Here is a 26502-nt window from a genome sequence, read left to right as displayed (position 1 = left end):
CTAAAGATGTAAAATGAACCCTCCTGTTCATTTTCACCATCTGCCACAGCACTTCTTCGTACTTGTTAAGAACAATGTTAGATCTTTTCCGAGAAGTTCAGGGAGCCAACCCGAGAACACACTCTTCAGAGATGTCCAGGCCACTTTCAGATGTCACACAAATCCAAAGGTCCAGACTTTGAGGCCTTCTCTTGTATCAAACACTTACTGAAACCTGAAGCTTCGTCCCCAAAGGCCTGCACAGATGAATTAAAAACTCAGAATAAGTTTTCAAAGTCTCAAATTTTAATGGCTCACAAGGGGACCTGCAGGAAGGTAGGTTCTACTGTACTTCACTGATGTCATTCCCGATAGGAGCAACAACATCACAAGGGCAACAAACACACTTTGAAAGACTCCAGAAGAGAGTTGTGACCTTAATAATTTGCTTTCAGGCCTTATCTGTTTTGACGAGCTCTATTCTAGTGACCACTTTGAAGGGTTGCCAAGAGCCAGAGAAGGGAAGAGAACAGGTGCTGCTAACAGAATTCAACTTTAGACTTTGAGCTTTAACAAGCATGACTTTCTCCCAAAATCTGTCAGCTTTGGCAGCTCTCTTAAGAGCTCCTTTCCACATATCCCACATCAAACAGTTTCCCCTACAACCCTGTCACAAGAAGAAAATAGGATTTGTAGTGGTAACAGACAATACAAAAGGTGCTGGAAGAAAGATTAGGGAGAAAGGAGGAAAAGAAATGGTTGAGATAAGAGTGTTCTCCTTCATGTGTTCTCTCATTTTCTTTGGGATGGAAAAAAAAGTCTTTATTTTGAACCCCAACATAAACACTTAAACATAAGCATAAACAAGCTTATGAGCTTGTGATTGCTTCTGAATTCACACGAATACAGCTTGAGTTTCTCAACATTACTAAATCTTCCAAGTGAGAAAGCCTAGAGCATCTGTATTACATACCAAAAGACTATTCACTCCCATTAAGAAATCACTGATTTTTTCTGCCTCCAGATGTGTTTTAAGCTGCTGGGAAGCCTCAGAATTGAGCAGATTAATGCATTCTAAATGTCATTTGACAAAGGGCACTGCCGCCAATGGTTCATTCACACTGTACGGATTTAATTATCTAAATGAAGTACACTCCAAGAAGTGCACGTTGGGCTTTTTTTGTTCTTTGCAGTTGTGTTTTATTGTTGTTTTTTCTGTTATCTTTAAAAACAAAAAAACACTCCACTTCAGTTTGTATTTTTCCATTCTAATTGAAATTAATTTCCCTGGCTGTTTTATTTTTGAAAACACCTGGAACAGGGCTATTATTTCAAAGAGGTAATTATGAAATTAGAAAGATAACTACGATACTTACTTCTTTAATTACGGATATAAATAGGGACTTTAATGCAGAAATTGCTTACAGACATCTTCCTGGATTGCGCTGGAAGAAAACTGCAGAATCTGCTGCTCATCTAATTCCAAGGAGATACGAACCAAGATGAAATGAAGAGGTTGCTATATCTGCTGGAGTTCTGTCTGAAACTCTGACAAGGCCCTTGCCTCTCATCGTTCTGCTTTGGCAACCAGAGCAAAAATTGCTGGTTTTGGTTTTGCCACACAGGAGTGTGCTAAAGGAAGGTGACACTGGTGGTGTTTAAGAGCAGGTGAGATAAGCCCACCCCAGGCACAAAATGGCCACAGTTGGTGTGGGGCTGCCCAAGGCCTTTGGGTCTTCTCCCAGGCCCACAGCACTGTGCATTTGGGTCTCCAGACCAGGAACACCCAGCATAGACCTGAGAGACAGCAGCAACACAGCCAACAATCAGAGCTAAGTGCAGTTATTCACCAGTCCTGTTCAAAGCCCTCTGTTATTTTAGCCGGCCGTAGCAACAGCGATAATTAGGCACTCTTAACACAGCACAGTGCTTTTCAGAAATCAAGGCCCTTTCCTCCTCCACAAGAGCCGTGTCAAGGGGCAGCTTCCACTAGTGCTGGCTGCTGACCCCTCTCTGACATGACTTGATCGTTTGCAGTTATTGATCTCAGCTCTTTTTTCTCCCAAGCCACCTGCCAGGTAATAAAAATCTGCATCAGAATGCAAGGCACACAGGGTGCTGAGAGCCAGCAGCAACATTTGTCTTACAGACCTGGAAACCTGGCAGTGTCGATAGGGGCCAGTTATCACAGCGCTGTGTGATCTTTCTGCTGAGGCTGTAAATAACTTCCATCAGCATCCGAATAGGGACAGAGAGAATCTGCCACATTAACTACAGAAGCGAAGTGCTGCTTTGTCAATGGCAGAAGACACTGTTAAGCAACATAAACAGCGTTGACAAGATCTCTAAAGACTCCCTGAGTTTAAAAGGGAAGGTTTAGGATGCTGAACTTTTGATGCACCATCATTAATCGAGCCTTGCCTTTCTTCTGAATGTGTTTGTATGCATGCCCAATGCAAGCATTTCAAAATGTTTTAATTGAGTCCTATAAGGGTACATGACATTTCACTCCTAGTCTCACTCAGATGGCAAAATTCTGGATCCTTTTGCTCTCCAAAGCACCTCCATATGCCAGTGGAAACAAACAGATCCACTGTTTGAGATAAAAGCATGTGGGCGCTACAGGGATCTGCCTCTTTTCCTACTTACTCTTTCCTCCAGTGTGCAACCCCAGCAAGTGCTTTACATGGCTTTGTACCTGCATTAAACCCCACCTTCCAAAAGCCCACACTGTGCCAATTTTACACTGAAAAGTCAGTGTAGTAAGCCAGCATAATGATGTAATAAAAGTGATGAAGAACTAGAGTTAGTGCCAATGCTTTTGCCAAAGAAGTAAGGCTTACAGATCTGACTGACTGCTTTTCCTATTCCCATTCCAGATCTCTAGCCCTGAATGAGCTAAAGTAAGCTGCAAGAGAAGACAGATTCAGTAAAAATTAGGCAGAAAAATAAGGGGGGGGGGGAGAAATAAAGGCAAATTCACAACAGCTGTTCTTCAGCGTGGCACACAGATTTACACAGATCCAAAGTGTGGAAACCAAAGCAAAACAAAGCGAAGGTCCATGCTTACAGAAGAAACTAGTTAGTCTGGGTCTTTGAGGGACAAACTAGACCATACATTTTACAAGGAAAACCCAAACTCCAAATGCATTTTGCTAATCCTCAGACCTTCAAAGATCTTTCCTGCAGTTCTGCCTGTCTCATCACCTGGAGTCTATTAAACATTGTTCACTGAAGAAACTATTCGTCATGAGGGTGAAATTTGCTGAATTTACTAGTGTTTTATGAATCTACAAGAACCACAATCTAGAAGACACATCAGGACACCTTTGATCCCATTTTGCTACCTTACATAAATCAGCTGTAAGCTCAAAGGTGGAATGGTTTTGTACAGTCTCTTCATTTTCAGCAAGATACATTGAAAGTAAGCCTGGAATATGAACGTATTTTTATGCCAAGTGTATTGGCTAGCTTTGGGAACTGATAACACACGTACCAGACTTCCATTTCATCTCAATTTCTTTTATAGATAGTGATTAAAGCCTGTTGTAGTTAAAGGGGTTTCTGAACGCACATATAGAATGATTCAGTGGTTTCGCTCAAGTTTTTGGATGACAGTGGTCCATTCTAATACCACTAAGCTCAGGAGGGATGGGGCAGGGGAAGAGGGAAGTAAACTTATATTTAATCTCCATGAGTAACTATCTCTCAGTAATTGTCACTGAAGCATCCCTGGTGGTGTAGACACAGAAGTTGACAAGACAGTGGGCTTTTTCCTTATTAATACATTCAGATCTAGAGGACCTTTTCTTGCTATCCCAATCTAGTCCCTTTAATAAACAGTAAATTATCTGTTTAGAAATAATCTTTGCTTCAGTCTAGTTGTTTAAAGCATTGCATCAGGAGACATTTTACTCATCTTCTTACTTCAGATAGATCTACGATGCACAGATAAATGGATGGTCATATATTTAAGGAAGATTTTAAATGCATTTTTTAGTAGATGTCAAAAAGGATAGCATTTTATAACCAAAAAATGAACACTGGAAAAAAACAGAAGCAGACATGCTGAGAAAAGTCCAGTCTGCTGTTTTTGTAGATCACAGAATAATTTGACATAGGTTAGGAAATTTCTTTTAACCACTGTCTGTGCTGCCCTTAAACCTTAATGGAGTACAAAGATTACCTTCCAAAACTTAGGACTGCATATTACTTAAGCTTTTCTGGCCAAGTTTTTTCCCCTTTTCTTCAACGTGATTAGAAATATGAAAAGATTTGAACCACTGGAGCTAAGGACTGAGTTCTCCTTTACACAAAAGTAAAATGAGGCAGAACTCCAAAGAGAACACATCTCCAAAACTGAATAGATTGCACCAAACAATCCTTATCTTGAGGTTATGTTTTCCTACTGAAAAACAATAAAAAAACTCACTTATCTAACAATTTCAAATGGGTAGCTTATGAGATCCAGCACTTTGGGGCCACAATACATATATTTTTTAAATGAACTGAATTTATGAAAGTACTTACATTGCATCATTACTCTCAGAGCTAAAATCCTTAACTTAGAATAGAGACTTGAAGCTAGATTTGCTCCTAAAAGCAAGATTTTTCTGGGGAATGTAGTTATTAGTTATCTCCCTGGAAAGTTGCAACTCAGAAAACTTCACTCAATTGCAGCCCTTTCCTGGAAGAAATTAAGCTCCTTATTCATTTTCTTATTTGACTGGAAATTGTCATATCTGAAATTCTTCTTCAGAGCCTGCCCAGGAAGGCCACAATGGTAATGGTGCAAAGCCAGGCTGGAATGAGCGCAGCTAAGGCTGCACCCCAGCTCTTCTTTCCATTGTCTCTCTTTAGGGAGATTCAAAACTAATTCTCCAAAATGAGCGTTGCAGACACCTGCTTAAATGGAAGGCACCCAAAGCTCTGCCTCTTGAAGCTGTGATACAATGCAGGAAGGAACCCTCAAGACATCAAGGACTCAAGTCCCTGCCCTGTCCTCCACAGAACCTAAGAGGGGTATCTTTTCTGTATTCTGTTACAGAGGCATGCAATGCCAGTTTTTTTAGTCAAGAATCCTCCCACCATCATCCCCATTGGGAAAAATAAAATAAATAAAATAAAATAAAATAAAATATTAAAAAATCACATATAGCATTAGTGGAGGCCTCTCCACCAAGTACCCAATCCAGAACCAGTAGAAGCAAAAAAAGCACCTTCTCTCCTAGACTTTTTACTCAGATGTAGCAAAGGAGTTTCCTACAGCCTGTCACCTAATGCAGAACTCAGCAATGATGAAGTAACACAAATCAGTATCACCCAAGGATTCTACCTTGTTTATCATACAAGATCTACAAATTCTGCAAATTTAGACCGATTTCAGTAACTGCATCTTCAAAAGCCAAGATGGTACACATACTACACTGTCACATTGTTGCATGACCTCTAACACCCATTGTATTTCAAATTATTTTCCAGCATTACTAATGCTGAAGAGCACATATTTTCAAGTTCTCATTCCCTTTTTCTTTTGAGATACTTTGATGACTCATATTACGAAGTTTTATTACAACACAAGTATGATTCTGCTCTATCAACACTTGCATTCAAACTGGATCCCCAGTGAATTAAAAGTCATATACTTCACATACAGCTGCAGAGCCTGATACAGCTCCTCTACTGAAAACTGAGTCACTTCCAGATGAGACTTGAAGCCAAGACAGTGTTCTGTGCACACACACACAACCAGACACAAAGCTCTCCCAGTTTCAGCACTATTCTTTTTATAGGCATTTTATAAAATCATTGAGCTTTGGTTTTTTTTAAGTGACATTTCTGACACCAGCAGCCAAGAAAAAAAAATACAACTGAAGTTAAAGCTGTTGTTCTACATTTAATGTGCTGCATTGTGAGGCAACACGGGTCACACATCTGCATCTGTCACTTTGAAATGCGTCTGGCAGGTCTTGACAAAAAACAAAGATCAATAAGGTAAAAGGCATAGCTGGACATTACAAGCAGTGCTGGCCATCACCGCCTGGTCCCCAGGCTGACAACACTTGTGCACTCTGTGAAATGTCCTAAGTTGCAACAAAGCCTCCTATGCAAGCATGGTTTTTGTTTTAGTTTGGTTTTCTGTCTTTGTTCACTTTTCAAAGCTCATTCTAACATGGTTTCATAACCAAAAAAATAAAAAAGATAAAGTTTCTTGTTTTGTATAATTTGGCTTCCTCAGATTTGCTAATTCTGCTGAATTCTCCTAGTAACTGCCTCACTATGTAGCACGCAGCAGAGGTCTGATACCTTCCCTACTGAGACAAGTAGCATTGCCTTCTCCTTTGGGCTCTCCATACTCTTCCAAATTATTCTGATTGATATAGACCTCGATCCATGCTAATTATGCAGAGCTTCCCTTATAAAGTGTAGTTGCCATAGGAACAGTACCGGGTGAACAGGTGCGTGGAAAGCTGTGATATATTAAATGACAGCTACCCTCTGCCACTGCGATGCAGATTGCCATTCTCAGGGTTTATTTATAGCAGGTAGTAATTAATCTGTATGAATCTCATTTCATTGAGAAGGAAAAAACAAAAACGCACAGAATCATTAGCAAGATTCCTAATTACATCCATACCTTTGATTCTCAGAATTTTGTTGCCATCAGACAACCCTAACACAGAACTACTGGATTATTATTTGTGTGGAGCTGTCATTATGAGAAACTCTAAGCTGTCGCCTGTAACAAATACCTTCTTACAGCTACCACATTAAAACTTGCATTAGCGTTGCTGCAGTGGAGCAACAAAATAGTTTTTACCCTTTAAAAAAGTAAAGAAACAAAAAGGAGATATAAGCTTTAGTTGGCTTTTAAATGGAGGCTCCTAATTCTGGAATGGGAATCAAGTGTACAGAAACCTGAATTTAGCCCAGACACCAACTGTTTCTGTGCCTGAAGCAAGCCCCTTAACCTCCGTTTCTCAGTCACTGTCTCTCAGGTGTTAGGTGAACTAAGAGCAAACAGTCTGAAAGCACTTCAAAGATGAAAAAACGACTCGTTATGCTATGAAAGGGATAAGCACTGTAATTTAAATGACTGCATGAAGTAGACTTATCTACCAGGCATACCAGGCATGACTCAGCCTGGTGTCTTAGAGCTGCTTGCGTAAAGTAGATAAGCTTGAGAAGACAAAACTAAACTACATTTTCTGTGGCTGATGAGAACAATGATTCTCATAGCGAGGCAATACTAGCACCAGGTAGAGTACGTGGATCTTGCCTGTGTCTCAGTTTTCATCCTCTTGCTTTCTTATTATTATGTTTATGATCACAGCAAACACTCCAAGAAAATAGAAGTGATAGAAAATGATCACATTCTCAAAACACTCTTCTAAAAGTTTTGTCAGTACACATCTCAGATGAAAACATACAGTGATTCCCAGTCGCTGTTAGGGATGCCGTTGGAAACATTCTTACAGGCAAGTGTTAGAATCACAGCAGTGTTATGGGATACCCTGCAGAACATTATTCTAGAAATCATGCAAAGGATCCACATCAAGATTTAATTTCAGCTACATTCCAAAACAGCATTTCGTTCGTGGTTCACCAGGTTCATATTAGAACCCTGTAGGCAACAGGTAAACTTGCAGTTCTAAGATAAAGCAAAAAATCACAATGATGTAGCAATTACTCATTTCTTGAATAGACCCAGTTAAATCACAGCATGAAAAATGAAGGCTACATTGGTATATGCCTAACCTGCTGGGAAATCCTCCCATGATAAAATCCTTCTTGAGAATATAAATATTTCACAGAAATGGGTTACACATGGTCTGAACCCTGATATTAATCACTGCCTACTCAGACCATGACCTAGTTTTTAAGCTAAGCACATTCCACCTTTGCAACAGGCTCTACCAAGCTTAGTTCTGATGCTGGATAATACAGGGCAATAGAGAGAACATAACTCCTGCTATTGAGAAACTAAATCCCCTTTTACTGAGTCTTATACTAGACCTGCCTATATTTGATCAAATCCAAGAGATCTGATGAACATGAATTGAAATTCATTAGCAGTGTTTCCACATCATTATAGAAAATGAGGTCTCAGAACAATGGAAATGAGTTACTCTTGCAGACGAGACTGTTTCCACATCCAGGCTTGCGTGCTAAAGCTTTCTTCCAACTGGCCAGGAAGACCCACACCATTCTTAGTCTCAAGCAGATATTGCCCTGTTAGACCAGGCATAGCTGGAGAATGGGATGCTGTAACTTTAACTGCTGCTTGTATCCAGCATGAGTCAGGGACACTGAGCAGCCTGCAGACAGTTTATATGTGCTTTGTACCAGTTAAAATGTTGCTAAACTGGGCAAACCCAAACAGATTTCATCCTACTTCACGCAGCAAGAGAGGCCTGAGTATTAATGCAAAACTTTAGTTGGCAGGATATCAAACCTGAACCTCTCAAATCAGCTCATTGCTCAAAAATCCCCATTCAGGCCAATTTTTTTCCTAAGTGTTCCCTGCCTAATTAAAGATCCCAGCCTAATTCACAGGTCAGAATTCCTCATGTTTTCCTACATCTGCCACAGGCCTCAAAAAATGAAAGAACACAGAGGCCAGCTTGGCAATTGGGAGCTCACATCTACTGGATGTTAACATGTAACCTCACAAGTTTCATCAGTTCCTTCAAAATCACTTCTTTTATCCCCAGTACCTGAATTGTCAGCTAGGAGAAGCTGCTGATAGCTTCTGAAGCTTACTGCATTACGTACTTGGTCTTCAAAACCAAAACCACATGGAGAACTGACCTTTGTAAACATGCTTTTTTCACTGTCTCTTCCTGATGCTGCTCCTTTGCTTACTGCACCTCACCATGGAGTCTAGTCCCAGTCAGACTGCAGCTTCCCCCAATAGGACCTCTCTCATTTTTAATCACACAACCACAGAACAGCAATAGTTCATAATGTAGTATATAACAGAGTTATGGTCAATCAAGGACATGGGCAAGAAAAGCACTGAATGGAAAGAGAAAATACTTCATTCTCCCCACCTCTTGCTAAGAGATGTTGGGGGGAAAAAAAAAAAAAAGACAAATTCTTTTACACCCAGGAGCTTGTCTTCTTTTTCCTTCCAACTCTACCCATTAGTTTAATAAAAGACAGTACTTGCTTTGCCTAATAATTATTAGGTCTAATGTCAAGAGAGTTAAGGTCTTAGTTAAACTCTATTTAAGCAGGATTTTAAATTTAAGCATGCAAACTTAGCACTCTTTACTGTGAGAGATCCCTTGTGTGCCTGTGTAAAAGAAGAAGGTGGACTGTATGGGTCACTGCTAGAACTCATTTAGAAATAGCAACCTGGATTATTTTTTTCTCCTCTCCCTTAGCAAAACCAGAAATATTAAAATGCAACACATGATTTCCACTAAGGCATTGGTTTTTACATGAAGCATATCAAGTACTCCATTTTGAACGCCTCTTCAGGGTCTCCCTTCTAAAGAAGCATCATGCAGTTCTAAGCTAAGGACCATACAACAGCCCTCTTCTGCAAATTCACATTCAGCTTGTGATTACTGTGTCACTTTTTCTAGGTGACACGACGTTTCTGCATCCAGAGGACAAGAGGAAAAGTTTTTCTGTTCTGCTAACGCAGGTTCCAAAGGTCTGATTCCTTATGAATCCATAAAAACAATCTCACAAGAGTTAACGCAGAATCAAAACTTATCACAGACTGATTACACCGCTGGGAAAATTGTCAGTAAAGGAAAAAGGGACCCACTATAATAACCCACATTCAAATTCCACTGCATGGCTGAAAAAGAGTCAGCTAGAATGACATCCAAACTAAACTTAGATTTGTGTAATCTGTGGAAAATACGTAATAACCATCAAGGTTTGGGTCCAGCAAACTTCTGGACAATTAAGGAAACCTTTTGTTGTTGTTTTGTTTTTAAATCAACAGGATTAACAACACACAGGAAATGGTCTTTATGAAGAAATCCAAGGCCTGCCTATCCAACTGTCTGTACAATTCATTGTCCGGTTTACTTCATGCTAACTTTGTCTTTCAGCCAAGCCAGCAAAGAGTTTCTCTATAATATTTACAAGAAAGCTTCATTTCATTTCAGTCCTTTCCCCCAATCCCAAAAGGAAACTTCTCTTTTCTTCATTGAACACACTCCCCTTTTACATTGCTTTGATAATTCCCACTTCATTGGCCTTTGTCAGAACTGTCATCTTTTCACTTCTGGAAAACCTTACTGGGATGTATCTCGGGACATGGCATCAGTGACACTTTAGTGACCACAGAGTTTGCTGTTGAATGAGCCCAACCTGCTGACCCTCAGATTAGAAGTTAGGTACCACAGCAGGTCTCTGCTAGAGCTTCAGAGCAAGCAGCAAAACAGTAAAACATTTGGTAGGGAAAGGAGAGGCATCATGAAATAGCACAAACTTTCAATATATGCAGAGACAGGAGGAAAGCTATCCATTGCAAATATTATATCATTTCGGTTTATTTTCCAATCAGCCTCATCTTTCTCTTGCTTACCAGATTACTGCAAGGCACGGCTGCAGTTGTCCCAGGGCTCCCAGGCTCTGAAGGCAGCTTTCACTGAAGAGAATGGATTTTCCTCATAAGGATCCTCACCCTGCCTGGAAACTCTCAGTCAAGCATGCTCTGTGTGCCATGCACCCTGAACCAACTAGTTTAGACCATGCTTGTTTAGACAAAGTAAAAGGAAAGATCAGATCAAATTTCACTGGGATGTTTGAAGCCACTGAGGACTGCCAGTCCCACAGATGGCAAGCCTAGAAGAAACAACCAGCAGAAAAAATTAAGGGCACAATTATCTCAGAAGATACAATTGTTACAAGGTACGAGTGCACTGTATCCTAAAAATTTATGAAGAAACTTAAATTTATATTTATATACATGTATATATATATATACATACATACATGTATGTATACATATATATATACATACATACATGTATGTATGTATATATATATATATACATGTATATAAATATAAATTTAAGTTTCTTCATAAATATACATACATGTATATAAATATAAATTTAAGTTTCTTCATAAATACATAAAATAGATATTCAAAGAAAAGAGATGAGAATTCAGAGCCATCAGCTGCTATGGGACATCGATAGTCCATTGTGATGCAATTCCTGATCATTTTAGCTAATAAGCCAATAGACTGATCTACCCATGCAATCCCTGCAAACCCAGCTCTGTGCTCAGCAGGCATTTTGCAGAGGATATTGCATCTTTTTTACTGCAGCTTGAAGTAGATCAAAATTCAACCTCAGCAGAGGCACAACCAACAGCTGCTGCTCCCTAGAACAGAAAAAAGCCATTGGAGTGCTTTTCAAAGCTAACCTTCTCAAGCTTGTGCCTGTGACCTGCTCCCCTCTCCATTCTGACCTCACCCAGGAAGCTTGCCTTCCTTGTAGCACATTCATTTTGTCTCTTTTGCATGGGTTGTACAGGCTGCTGTGTTTTCTTTTCCATCCACATCTTCACCCTCATCCTTCCCCCTACCTTTTTTTTTACTTCTTTTTTTATACTGTGCAGGCAAGCTGCCAGCATTAACACTTTGGTTAAGGACTAAGCTCAATCACTGGCCTGTTTCAATACAAATCCCTGAGCTGCTCTCCTGGGGGAAACAGGTTCTTCACTCCCCACTCCTCATTCAGTTTTCCCTCAGGAAACACCCGGCAGGGAACAGGCAGGGACTGGCACTGTACCCTGGAAGGACAGAGGAATAACTGGCTCAGACACTGCCCTCAGACCCAATGCACCTTCGTTCAGTGAGAAAGGTAAGCAAATAAAAAAGCAGGGGAGAAGTTTCTCACCGCTTGCCCTACTCTGCTTTTGGGACATGCATCCAAATAGCTCAGAACTGTTCATACAAACACCTCATAGTGTGCACATCTCCATTAAATCAACACAGAAGCTTTTCCAGATAAATCTTCTCTGGAGAACAAACTTGGAAAACACGTGATTCTATTTCTTTCCTCACCTCATTAATTAATGTGGGAGCGTTGTCTGACTCCCACATCCAGATCTGCTGCTGAACTGGTCTCTCTGGGCTGCTCTGCACATTGAGGCTCTTCTCACACATTACCACATGCCTCCTGCTCATCGAGATTCAAGTGCAAAACTCACACATCTATTTTTTTGTCTGTTTACCGATCAAGACGAAGGTATCCTAAATTGACCTTTTCAGGAATTGCTGTCTTTAATACAGTTACTCCTCTAAGAAGCCCAGCCCTACACAACCCTATCAGAGTAGAGAAACAAAACAAAAAAGGGAGAGTGGTGCCCAAGGTTCATGTTCTCCTCCACCTGCATACAAACCATTCTCACTGGATTCTGTCCTTGAAGCAGCTTTTACGCCAGCCTGCAGCCCGCTGTCTCTTGGGCAGAGTGCTTGTACTTCCAAACACAAACACCTTCCAGCAGGAGAGCAACTCTCAGCAGTTCTCCTCTACTCTTGTTGTCTCAAGCATAGCAACCTTGTTTAGTACGACTGAATATTAAGACAGTCTTAAAAACATGTTCTTATCTTCCTCCTTGCCCCACAATTGCTTCTAACTAATGTCTTCACTGATGTAGCAAAGTTATAAGCAATTAGTAAGTTCTAAATAAGGTGATTTGGCTTGCTGCAGGTTTTTGTTCTGAATTTAAAACTTAAGCATTTTTTCAGTGCCAGCCCGTTGCCTCCAACAGTCAAGACAAACAACCAAGGAGCGAGTTTTAGGACTGAGTCTCCCCTCACCTTAAGAATTCTAATCCACACCTTTTCACAGCACCCAGGTATACCTTACCAGTGCCTGATTATTCCAGGTCACTCAAACCCTAGCTAGTGTGCGCACAACTCACCAAGGCAGACTGCTGGCTTCTTGCCCCCTCAAATCATCTTCCCAGCTCCAAGGCAGTCACAGGACACACTCAAGATGTGTTTCATGAATAAACTTGTTTGGAGTCACAATGCCCAAACAGGTCACAGAATTAGTCCAAGAAATAAACTGATGTGGGGCAGAGGGAGTGACGTCTTCTTTTTCACCCAGGTCATCTCAAGAGTCAGCTTTCCAGCACAGACCTGCAAACTGCAGCACAAGGCACCTGAACCACATGCCAGCTTTCTCCCTGAGGAAAATAGATAGCAGAGCCAATCCGACTCCTTCAGAGAAGAGCAGCTAGTCAGACAGAAGGACAGAAGGGACTACTAAAAGCTGAGCCAATCCAGCAATAGGAAGCCAAGTCAAATCCATAAAGATATGTCCTTGGTTTTGGATTTTGGCTTGTTTTAAGGATTTTTCTCGGTGGTGTTCATGTTTGGTGAACTTTTTGTTGCTGTTGTTCTTGTGTTTTGTTTTTTAAAGATAGTGTTCTTGAAGAGTTAAACTCACTCAAGTTCATTTTACAATGAAATCGGAATGTTTTAGATGGAAACAACCTCTTATAAGTGTAATCCTATATTCCTAATAAGCAGAATTAACAGTTCTAGGACCATTGTTCTCTCACACACTGTAATGGAGAGCATTATACCAGCAATGGACCATCTGGAACAACAGGCAGGGAGAGCCTTGGAGGATCAGAATGGATAACCATTTGCAGACTACATGGTTTTGGGGGAGTGAGACTTTAATAGCAGAGTGCAAGCATCTGTTTTCCCAGATACATGATCTGATTTGAACCATGACTCTTTGATACTGGTACCTACTGTTTTACTAGAGCCAAGTGGCTCTAAACAATGTCTATTCAGTTACTGCTAGAGAGAAATAAACAAATTAACAAGCTTATTTTCAATAAAGTTTAGAATTGGAAGAAGAATTTACTTATGTTGTGTAAATCTCCAGCTAGAAATTAAAATATCTGGACTTGGTTTAATTACATTTTGAATGTGGCCCCCAATAGGACTCTGTAACCTTTAGGGTTTAATAACTTCAGCTCATTTAATGTCCTTTCATTACATTACTGTAGCAATCCAAGAGTAAGGTTTGAAAACTAAAACTCTGTGCTTCCTCCTGGGCTTTCCCATATGTTCACCATCTTTAGCTTAGACTCCCAGGATACTCACGCCAAGTCTTACAAAATTGCCTTAGCAGAACAGAAAAATATCTTCTTTCACTTTATTCTATATACTTATTCTTTATAGAGGAAGGAAAGGGGAAAAAAAGTTTGCCAAGCAATGCTCTGCTGAGTACCTACAGAAGATCCTGCCTAACTTCATGGAGAAAATCCAGGCAGCTCTCCTCATCCAGCCCCAGGATTAGGTCAGATAGCAAGGTACAGCCCAAGACTGGCTGCTATGTTATGACCTGTTAAAAGACAGACTGCCCGACTTAAAACCTGCCACTAATAACCATGAATTTGAAAAACTCTGGATGAAGAGTCATAGGATTAACCAGACTGGAAGAGGCTTTTGGAGGTTGCATAATCCAACCATGCTCAAAACAGGGCTAACTTGCCCTAGTTGTAACAGCAAAGGACCCATTTGACAAAGTCTCCTACAGCACCTCCACTTCTCCCTATGCATTATGTCAAATGAAGTGTTTTAGAATGTGGTTCTTGTGCTGACAGGCAGAATTAAAACATCTGGAGACTACATTTTCACATCTATGAACTCTAATGTCAAGGCAAAAATCATACTGGTGTGCAGGAAAGCAGAACCACAGAAATGCAGAGCGGGAGGCCAGTAGATGGGAAGCACCTCACTGCAGGAACCACTCTGTGCTGACACCACAGGTGGGATGCACATCACTGAGCTTCAGAGCTGATGACTGTGATACAAACATCTACTCTCCCTCCATAATCAGTGGAAAGAAATAAACCTCTCAGGCACAATTAATCTGACCTATTTAAGTGTTGCTTTAAGATAGCAGGAATTGCACTCGAGAATCTACTGACTGTCCTGATGTGATCTCCACTGACTCTAAAGAGACATAGTTGTAAGGAGATGAATCCTACCCAGTGATTGCTTTTACTCACAGCAAACCTTAAAATAGAAATAATGTGCATATGTGAACAAAGCAGGGGTGGAATATACCTTTCAAAGCCAATACCACTCAATGGAGACTGTAAAAGGATAGCGTTTCTCTTACAGTGAATAGATACAAATCTGTACAAAAGACTATCTAAAAATACATAGACATACACTTATAAGTTTCTCAGAGTTCCTTTCAACTACAATTTCTGCATCTCCAGGCAGCTGTCCCCCTTCATTAACAAGTGCGAATACATATCGAGATGCCTCTGACTCCACAAACAAACTGAATTCATGCTTTTACTTTACAGGGTGCTTTAAGAAAAAATATATGTGTGTATATATATATATATATATATTTTTAATGACACTTCATTAATTTTTTTTCCTAAATCCTGTTCATAATAAACTAATTTCTCATGGCCCAATAACAGTGTGGATAGGAGGATGTTCTCTCCATGGATTAACATCAGGACTGTAAGTCCCAGTGCCACAATTTGGCCATGCCCACACAGACAAGTACTCTTCCCTCATTTGCCACTAAGGAAAGATTAGGACATCGTTTAATTTCTAGACTGTTCTAAATCCAGAACTGCTAGAAACAGAAAAGACCAAGATTCTTTTGATTCAGAGCTACTAGATATTGGAAAACACTGTGAAATTAATGCAACAGCCCAGAAAGGGAATGCAGTACATGGAGTGCTAACGCACAGATATAGAGTCTGCTGGCATATTTTTTCTTGTCTAAAAGCAGCCATAAGGAAGAGGAGCTCTTCAAAGCTCAAAGCCCAAGAGGACATAGCAGTTGCAATGCTCCACTACGAAATGAGAAATGCATGCAGGACGTTTCAGCCCTATTGTGAACCTATTTCCTAAGAGAAGGTCAACTCAGAGAGGCACGAAGGGTATTCAAAAGGCAAAAGCTTTTGACCCACAGGAGCTGTTGCTATGCCTGATATGGCTCTGAACAAAGACAACTGTTAAATCCAGGTATTATACACATATAGAGCACTTATACTTGAGTGCATAAAATAGCCACTAGGGCAATTACCATTTAAAACCATAAAGGCAATGTTATAACAGAAGTCTAGTGTTGAGCATCCTCTAAATATTATGGATATAAGTTAAGGTTTTAAGCCTGATACCTACTCCACTACAAAATGAACGTGAAAACTGCAGCACCAGACTATAATCCGACGTAGGTTTAATCAAGACTGAAATTTGTCACTACAGACCTACATTTAATTTAACAAATACATAGGTGAGACATCTGTGAATCTACCACGGCAAGTTTCAACTTGATGTTATGCGCCCCATGTTTAACACAGGCCAAAAAGACAAAGCTCTGATGATGGAAAGCCTCAAATCAGGAACAAACAGCTCCAGATTTGTATGGCTTTGTACTGCTGCCATAGCACCCATATATGTCATTTATGTATACAAATCCACTCATACACACTGCTGAGCTATTACCAAATCTTGAAAGGAATTTCCCAGCTGCACAAAAATGAACTACCACTTGGGCTAGCAAATGAATTTGTATGTGCACCAATAACATCTGATTGATGTCACTGTCACATTCTCTTTAGTTTCAGAGAATTTGATAACCCCATCAGATACTGCTGCTGTGAGGAGAATCCCTATTTGTTAATCCAAATGGCATCTGTTACTGGAAAAAAGTAGAGACATCATTCCTCAAAGATGCAGTTCATATCCTGTTGTTCATATATTCCCAGCTAGACATGATTTCAAGTACTCTGAATAAAGAGGAGCTGTTTTGTGTTTCAATTAAGAAACAATTTGAATCAAACAATCAGCTTGCCTGCTCCTAAGGAATTATATTCTCGGTACATATATTTATGCCTACACAAATTACCTTTTGTGCATTCTCCTGAGTGTGTGTGGCATGTAGCTGTGTGTTGAGCTGCCCAGTGGGTGCTGGCAGACACCACACCTCTGTACTCATATTTGGGAGGAAGACGTACCAGCAACTGCCCCTAAGAAGTGTATTTATTGATGCTTGTACGCAAGTATGTCATGATGACCCATCGCTTCAGTTTTTCCTTCTGATCTCTTCCCCTCCCCTGCAAATCTCTGCTGAAGGCATAACAGTCCTTGAAGTATAGTTTTAAAGCAGATAAATGATTTCATTTAGGACTCGCCATAGATCCCTTTTTGTACCCAAGCTATCAAGACCAGACACTATCCTCTTCAATTCTGCTAAAAGAGCAGAATGATACAAGTACAAGAACAGAGGTAAAAGTTGAATATGACAAGATTCATGTTATAGTCAGACATCAATTATATTACAAAAGCATTTTCATTTGTGTCTCTAACAGCTCTAGAAATAAACAAAAGGAAGGCACATATGATTTAAAAGTTACATCCGATTTTTAAAAGCCTGCTTTAAAAGTTCTGATTCCTATAACATATGTAAGAGCATTGAAAGTGGAAGAAGCACATGACTCTAAATAAGTACATGAAGATTTAATGCAATACAGGGTAGGCAGTGTAACTGCCATTAGTGAAGTTGCAAGAGCAATTGACCTTATAGGACAATGATATTTTAAGTGTCTATAAACTGGTAGTAAAGATGTTTCAACATTAAGTGCCCATATAAGACTTCAATAATGTTTGCGGGGTTTTTTTTGAGTACTTCATGTTTTACTACACTGCATTTCTGGTAATAACAGAGCAAGTAAAACACAGCTTAAGATTTATAGCTTAAGATGGTCAAGAAATAAAGTCAAAGTTTTCTTTAAACGTAAATTATTTCTGCTCTCAAAAAATAACCTTAAATATCCATTGTTCACTATGCTCTCAATAAAGCAGTCTTTAATGAGACACTAAAATTTGTTTGTGGAGACTTGTTTTGTAACAGCACTGAGGACAAATCTATTCTAGCGTCATGTACAACCGTAACAGTGTTCCCTTTAACTTATCATCTTACACTACATTTTTAAATTAGAAAGACCAGATTATCTTTAACTAGCTAGTCAGCTGCAGCTGATGCGCTGAGGACCCCACAACTTCAGGTTTCTCACTCATATTGTGAGAATGGCTCTTCCTTACAGTTTCAAGCACCCAGGACTGATGAATGAAAACCTAACATGATGCACTCTGCCACAGCTACTGAATGAAATCTTTAGTGTGCAAAGCATCTGACCCAAAGCCCAGATGTAGACATGAGAGGCACGCAAAGCGTTTCCATTCAGAAATGAGCATAACAAAGCAACTTTGATTTCCCATGAATCTGACGTCCAGGATGATCAGAAGGGTGAGCGAGCACAGTGATTTTCAACCTGAGATCCATCATCCAGAGACACTGAGCCTGTTGGCCCAAGCCCCATCATCAACTAATGCAATGTGGGACTCTTAGAGATGCCATGAATTCTGCAGGTTTCATTAAATGCCAGCAACTGACCAAAACATTCATAGGACTGCTCGTAAGTGTGGAATTTTGAAAGGCACAAGTTTCCCAGCCAATCAGACTAGTTTTCATATCTCCTGAGCATTATGTACCAGCATTTCCTATTTCCCTCTGATATTTTTATAATAGAAATTTATTACAAGAATTTAAATTAGCATCAACAAGATTAGTTAAGAGGTTTGTGACTTTACTAGTTTCTAGAGCATCCCCCTCATGTGATTTGACACGTGGCTGAAATTGGTTAAATTAAGTCAATGAAAAAGGGCTTGCATTACATATTTTGTTCAATTGCATCTATGCAGATTCACAAATTCTTCTTGCTTATAAAATGAAAGAGTCTGAAGTTAAATTGGATTTTATGTCATTTCCTTTAGGTTCTGCCCATAGGTTAGTACAGTGAGGTTACAAGAGCGTTCATGAAGAGCAAAACTGCTTTCCAGTTATGATTCTATGAGACTGGGCTCTTCCTACCTCCTCTCTTCACAGCAACAATGTGAAATTTAATTTAATCTATTTCAGAACTGCAAAGACAAGTACTTTTTTAGCAAAGCATAAGAGGGTTATCACTTTGAAGAACCACATTAGGCACTATAGTTCAGTCTTACACAAGAGATTAATTGACATGTGCTGTAGATTAATCAGAATAAGGCTTTTCATTATGAGTGGCCAAACATAACCAAATCACTTTGGAAGCAAATTACTGACTTGCCTAGAAATATATATGCAACAATTGCAAGTTTATTATTGCTGCTTGATCAAATGAAACAGCCTTTCAAAAACATTTACCTTGATTCTACATGAACCTCCTCTCACCTGCAGAATGCCTACATTAAAACTAAAACTAATCAAAAGCTACTCCACACTCAACAGAGTACTAAGTTGTCAAGCACAACTGGCATTCTCCTCTCAACAGCAGTGCTTGAGTCAAATTTCTGGCTGAAAAGGCTGCATCCTTTCATATACATCCAGTTGATAAACTATGTTCTACAAAGAGAAGTTTAATGAACAGGAAGAAAAGAAATGGAAATAGGAAAAAGAAACCACAGTTCTCCTTTTGTAGTATAGCCTTGTAACAAATAGTGCAGCGAAGAATATAGAAATTCTGATCTTTTGTCACCTGTCAAGGAATCCAAAGGAGGCAATACATGTTGTTGACACTGTGAAACCCAAACTTTTTCGTCTGACTCTCACACCCACTTTGCCCATTTTCCATTTGTTTTTAAATAAGGTCTGGAAAAAGCCCATAGAGCTACCACAGACTAAGAGCACAATTTAGGGCTGTAACACAACAGAAAGCACAACTACAACAGCAGAGGAGCAAGATCACAGGCTGCAACAAGTGAGGATTTGCTCAAACACAGCAGACACAGAAATAAAGAAAAGTAGCTACTTACTTTGAGAAGGCCTCAGGTATACAGGAATCTCCAACAAGATATCCTCACCTTCACCAACCCTCAAATGAGGTGTTGGAAAGGGTAGATCTTGGCTCCAGCCCTTCCAATCACTCAGACACATTACATGCACTTAAGCTCCCCTGGGTAGGCCCTGCCTTCCCACCAGGAGCTCCGTCACTGGTGCAGGCTGTGACTCAGCAGTTCTGCTTCAAGAGTATCTATGGGGAATGAAATAGAGAGAAACTTACCAACCACTGCACCGTGAAATTCCACAACATGAAGAGTATTTTCCTGAGTGCCACACCACAAAAGAAAAACCTTCATACACGTGTCCCATTTTTTCATAGGCTATTACTTTTGTTACATGCTTCACCCACCAGAAGGCAAGTTCTAGTTCAAATTCATTTTGATTCAAGTTTAATTAGCATCCTTTTCATGGAAAATTATCCTGTGTAACTGCTGACATGTCAGTGCATCACATACTTGTTGATCTTTGTTTGGAAGCGGAGAAAATACATTTTTATGGCATTTCAAAAGAAAAGTACATCCACGTGGAAAAAAAAAAAATCACACACTTGACTATAAAACACAAAAGAACTTCACGTGTACCAAAGCAGCAGCATCTGTACACTCAGCCCAGAAAATAATGTTTCTTTCCTGTGTTAAGTGCAAGTTTCTAGCACAAATTTACTTGGTGCAATTTTGTTCTGGGAAAAAAAAAAAAAAAAAAAAAAGTTAAAAACTGTTTGGATACACAGTGAAATCAGATGCAGTACATCTTTATTTTTAATGGAATAATAATTGTACCCAAATTTCATATTCAGCCTTTGAAACATTTACCAGGGAAAAAAAAACAAAAACAAAGGTGTGCTGTGAAGGTTTTTTCAGCATGACTCATATTGCTGTCATAAGAGTAAAAAAGTTTGAATTGATTTTGGTTGTATTGTTTCTTTATCTATAGCAATTGTCTGTCCTCTACTATCTATCTGGCCACCTATGAAGAGATCATCTAGCAAGTGACCCCTGACTTTGATTAGGACACTGATTGCACTATTACCTGATTGCATATTTGTATTCCTTGTAAAAGAGTCTGAACTACAAGAAGAAAGTATCTAAGCTCAATTTTGAATGAAATATTTTTGTTTTGTTTTGCAATAGATTCACCTCTCCTAGCACCTATATCACACCATCTTCTAGAAGTAAACAAGTGTAAGCCTTAAGTGAGATCTGATTTTGTCACTTATCATCTAGACACAAATGGACACAGAGCAGTCTTGTAAATAAACTTACAGATAAACAGGTAAAGGGCAAAGACCAAAGATTTCAAAACAAGGTTTATATGAATAACGTGTCCTCTCTATGAACTCTGTTTGACAGTGGATTGTGCCCATATGGGTTTTCCAGGGCATAGGACAGGATATGTCAGTCAGAATAAGGTCATGAGCCCAAATGCTGACAACTACATTGCATGTGGAACACAGAGCTCAAATGCCAAGACTGGGACTCACCTTCTGGCATAAACCACCCACGAATCCCAGAGCCAGCAACTACCAGCAACTCATGAGAAATGAAGCTTGCCAGCACGGGTACAACCTGGAAAACAAATCAAGGACTGATTGGCCAGAAATTTATTCCCACGTAAGGAGTATGTTATTTGATTTCCATGCCATTGTTCTTCTTTTCAGAGGAGAAGCTGAGTTATTCAAGCTCAGTTTCTCTTTGTACTTATTCAGTTCATTAGTTAATGAAGGCTTCCTTATATTAGTTAAATTCAGCCACCATTCATCTACCTGTTCCAGAGTTCACAACAGATGCCCTCTGGCACTTCACAAAGACCAGAATCTGCCTCAAAACAGGAATAATATATCTTATGAAAATGGAGATGCTATTGTTCATATGCTTTACCCCTGACCTATTTCCTCTGCACTCACAGGGCTGACCTGTTCTCTATAATTTTATACTGACTAAAGCAGTAAAAGGCTGAAGTTTATTGTAATATTCCATCAGTCTTTGTTTAGCCAGAAAGGAGGAAACTGCATTCAATCTGTTTGGGTTCTTACTGAATAGTGAAGAGCTCTGTACTCATCCAAAAGCTGCAGGTTCCTCTTCCTCACTAGCAAACACTGATAGTCAGTTCCCTTCCTCAGGTCTTTTAATCCCTATTCTGCTACTACACACACCAGCTTCATTTATACCCCTACAGGTCACCTTCAGCTCTTCTCTTTCAGTCTTAATTAAAGCAAGTGGGTGCTGCCTACCTGTAAATCTTTCCCAGACTCAAAGCTGCTTCTTCTTCTCTTATTTCAGAGATGCTGATGCACACATTTTCATACTCCCAAACTGACTATCCTTGCTGGCAATCCTAACTCATTGTTTAACAGTTTGTACGGAGCAAACTCTGAATAACGCACTGATGTGTCAATTATGTGGGGTGGCCACAAACTGCTTGCTGACATTCTTGGCAGTGCCAACACACTGCCTGCCTCTTAGCTAACTTAAGTGCTGCTGATTGTTAAAAACTCCACATTGACACCATGAAATGTGGGAAAAGGTACAGAGCTGTGGACACCACCTCACTGTGGGAGCAAAGGGGAGCCCTGCTGGTGGAGTCTTACTGATATTCAATCCCCACAAAAAAACAGAGCTTATTCCTACTCAGAATGTAACTGATCCAAGGCTTTGCAAACTTCCTACTTAAAGATTAGAGACTGCCTGACCCTAACATGGGCCATCCCAACCGTCTCAGTGAATAATGGTGCTGATTATGGATCAAAGTCTGGTAACTCAGCTTTTCCATCAGCAAACCCACAGAGGGCTGCTTTCAGTCACCTTTCTGACCAGGGTGTAGGATTGCGCACCAGAAAGTTACCACGTCACTCACTTTCCGTGCTTGAATGTGAACTTCAGGATTCTGCCTTAAATATCCCCAGCTTAGGCATAACCCACTGCTCACTTGTTTTGAGAGCTTCTCTCCTGATTTGCTCAACACAGCAGACATAGTTATTTCCTAATTGCAGACAAGCTCCAGATGTAGGTCAGGGAGTATTTAGCTAGAGGAGGCTAATAAAACAAGTCCCCAAGTGATGGGCTTGTCTTTGTTTCCCTGACATTGCTTACTTTTGAACATCAGAGACTACGAGACTGTTTTGGTACAGGAAGTATGTTATGGCTGATGTAGCATAACAAATACTAGCTCTACATCCTTCTATTTAGGCTTCAATAATGTCAGAGGGCAGAAGTGACAATCAATGTATTTTGCATTCAGCAGAGATGACAGGCAGCTAAGAGCAATGGACAGACACAACATGGCAGAACAGAAGGTACTTGCCTGGAATAAATATCGTCTTTGCTCCAGGCCTTCAAGAAATAACATTTCCGGTTTAGATTAATTCGTAATGCACAATGTATGATTGCAGACCTTGCTTTTGTACACAGACCTGGCCTTAAACATTGTTTGAACTGGTGTTGTCAGTCCTTTCTTGATCATTAAATTTATTTCCTAAAACTTAAGAAGCGTAAATGAAAGGCAGCTTCTGAAAAACAGTATTCAACATTTTTATGGAAAGTAGGTTTCTGGCTCTGCTTTTACTAATGCACCCTTCAATCATAAATAATAAAACTGGTGAGTTCTATCTCTTTTTCAGAAAAGTTAGACGGAACTATCACCCAGTGTATACAAAATAGGGCTTCAAAGACACCTGCTCTGCAACATAATAGAAGAAATGGTGCTGAATGATGGATGGGAATCAGTTAAACTGATTTCTGGGACACGTTGTGCATTAATAAATCAGAGGCTGTGTGTTCACTGAAAGAAGCGTAGGAGGCACATTAAGAACTTTTACGGGAGTAAAGAAAAAAAAAGTTAACACTGTATTTCAAAGGAACCTACAGGAGGATTAGTACTAAAATCTTTTTATGAGCACTAGTTCTGAGCACTTGCATGAAGATCAAGAAAATAGTCAGCTCCACAGGAAATCCTGGAAGTTAATTTTTTTAGAAGACACTGCCGCATTTCACTGCATTTAATGACAACCACGCGCTATTTCTGAAGCGCTCTTGCCCAGCTCACAGCAAAGGTATTAGTTCCAACACTGATTGCTAATTCTAACACTACAAAAACACCTTCCTGCTTAGCAAGAACACAGCTTCAGAAACCAAGAGAAAAGCACTGAAACTAGAATCAAATATACACCATCATGGATCCCAAGAAGTGCCCGCTGCAACACTATATTGTGAGCAGAGAGAGAAGCCTACAAGTCCTCGTGACTTGAGTCTGCAGACAACCTCAGTGCTATCTTATCTTCACCTTCCAAGTGGCTGGCTGAACTACATTTAAAAAGGAGGAAGAAAAAAAAAGAAATAAAACTCCTCCCAACCTGAACCAAAGATTGACTCCTTGCAGCTCCCAGGGACACAGAACTTGTGTAGGCAGAGAAATTTCACCGGAAAAAGGAAAAAAAACAGATATTTTGTCTTATTCATTTACAGAACGACCCTGCTGCTAATAGCACATTGAGGGTGCTGTTAGAGGCTACAGAGCCAAATGATTAAGACAACCATAGAACAGCTATATGCTAGGGAAACAACATTTCAGTTAATAAGACAAGATGGTGCAGAAGTCTGTGAACACAGAACCACTCTTCTGTCAATAAACTCTTACCCTGTTTTCCTACTTTATTCAATTACAGACTCTTAGAATAGATGTACCACCATATAGTGGGCTTATATACCATTCAGTTAAGGTAACCTAACCATAAATACTTCCATGATTTCAGTAAATTGGAAAAAAAAACACGGTAAGTGAATACAAAATATGTCCTTCATTTACTGTCATTGTAATATAGTCGAGCTACAACACAATCTTCATTTAGGCAGCTCTAGGTGCTAGACCACTTTCAGCAATGGACATGTTATAGCACAAAGAAACACGGGTTTCTTGAAAGCACTCCTGCATCAAAAGCTTAGCATTGTTATGGTGTGTGCATTTTAATGGAGTGGATTGTGTTGTGTATTCATCCTACAGCTCATAGAAAGCTAGAGGTTAGACAGCATTCTTAAGATGAAGAGCAGGCTGTTATGAGAAAACATAAAAACATGATTTGAGACAACTAAACTAGAAATTTAGAAATATATTGTAAGGCTTATAAATAATTGAAAAGAGAATGTTCCAAAGTTTTGATGTGTCATAAAAGCTTAGTTTAGAAGGTGATGAAATTATTTCAATTAAACAGAACAAATGTCAGCCGTGAATGCCTAAGCATTTTAATGTATTCATCCTGTAAAAGTACGGTGCATGCTGAGGCATGGAGGTGGTAGGGGCTCGCACAAAGGCAAGTTATTTGTGAATATAATTTGGACTGTACAAGAAATACGTTCCCAGACTGAGGAAGAGTTTCTCAATACAAAATCTGTAAAAGCTCCAGTGTTGCAGTAGAAACACTGACTTCAGAATGACAATATACAAAGATGAGGATGCAAATGGTCCAAAGCTACTGAAACAGTTTGGTCATAGCAACAGAAAAAAAACTTCTTTAACTTGATCCTAATGCATATAAAACAGTTTTGGAACAGACTGATTCCATCGTCTTAAATGGTAGCACTCCCCACCCTGTAAAGGATACAATATTTCGTCTAACATAGGAGAAATATCTAAGTACCTAGTCAGTCCAAAGACAACATTCCCCTCAAGCAAAAACATGAACAAGGCAAAGAAGCTACGCACAAACAAATACAGTGGGTAAACCTGGTACTCAGATTATTTCCCTTTAAGAAAAAGTGACCAGAGAAAGAAAATAATCAGAAGGCAACAAGCTTTAAAGTAAAAAAAAACAACCTGCTGCTTGGGCACTTCAGAAACTATCAACTGTAGGACCCCAAAAGCACTTCAGAATTACAGGTGGTTTTGATACCATTTCTTCTTCTTTGAGCCTGATTCCCTCAACCAACCATATCATTGAACTTGATACCAGATTTATCATATTTGCTAAATAGTGAGCATACATTACATACAGGTGAGTAAACAACCTGTGATGGTGCCCAATACTCCAACCTGTGGAATCCAGAGATCCCAAGCTACAGACTGTGTCATATGCATGTATTCAGTATGCTGATGTACAATGTGCATTGTTAGTTATGATACATTTTCAATTTGGCTGCATCTAACAGCAGCACCATGGACTCAGCTGATGTTATATTACCTGTAGATGAAGGTCTTAGGAAGGTGGCTTTGTCACATTGTAGAGTGAGAACCAAAATCAGTACTTCAGGAAAGGTCTCTTTCAGGCAACTTCGTATTCTTACGCATCTTCCTGTAGGAGAGCAAATAAATGGATGATACTTGTAGCTGCTCACAGCAGTTCCTAAACACCTAAGAACAAATGGATTTGAGTTATGACAATCATATCAAACAGACAAACATACAGAAAAATATAATACAAGCTCGAAGCACTAAAGAAGAGTGTTTATTACTGGTATTTAGCTTCTCCCAGTATCTTCCAGTCATTCTATCCAGCCAAAAACCAAAGCTTCCAGATCATACAAATAAAACCTGATTCCTTTGCTCCACAGTAATAATAATGTACTGGACTATATTTCATAGAACTTATTTGTGTCCTGCAAAACAGACTTTTCCATGACTGCCTGTTGTTAATAACCTCTCATGGGCTCACGGGAAACCTCAGTTTATG

The 26502-nt window shown here is 39.7% G+C and overlaps 1 long non-coding RNA gene across 3 annotated transcripts; it reads right to left on the bottom strand.

The window, feature by feature from the left end:
* LOC146752481 (uncharacterized) lies at positions 1–26116 on the bottom strand. Of its 3 annotated transcripts, none has more exons than XR_014940618.1 (4): positions 26014–26116; positions 21325–21409; positions 19817–20034; positions 1–236 (listed from the first exon to the last, which is right to left on the bottom strand). It is a non-coding gene; the product is annotated as an uncharacterized LOC146752481 (long non-coding RNA). The 3 variants fall into 3 exon arrangements; XR_014940619.1 differs by lacking the exon at positions 1–236 and adding an exon at positions 12830–13112; XR_014940620.1 differs by lacking the exons at positions 1–236; positions 19817–20034 and adding an exon at positions 20041–20523.
* Between the last annotated feature and the right edge of the window lie 386 nt (positions 26117–26502).

The sequence above is a fragment of the Coturnix japonica genome, unplaced genomic scaffold (assembly GCF_054131305.1).
Source record: "Coturnix japonica strain WE unplaced genomic scaffold, WE-NBRP24 Scf045, whole genome shotgun sequence".
NCBI classification, from domain to species: domain Eukaryota; kingdom Metazoa; phylum Chordata; class Aves; order Galliformes; family Phasianidae; genus Coturnix; species Coturnix japonica.
Note: the sequence above shows the minus strand (reverse complement) of the source record. Positions and strands in the feature narration are given on the sequence as shown.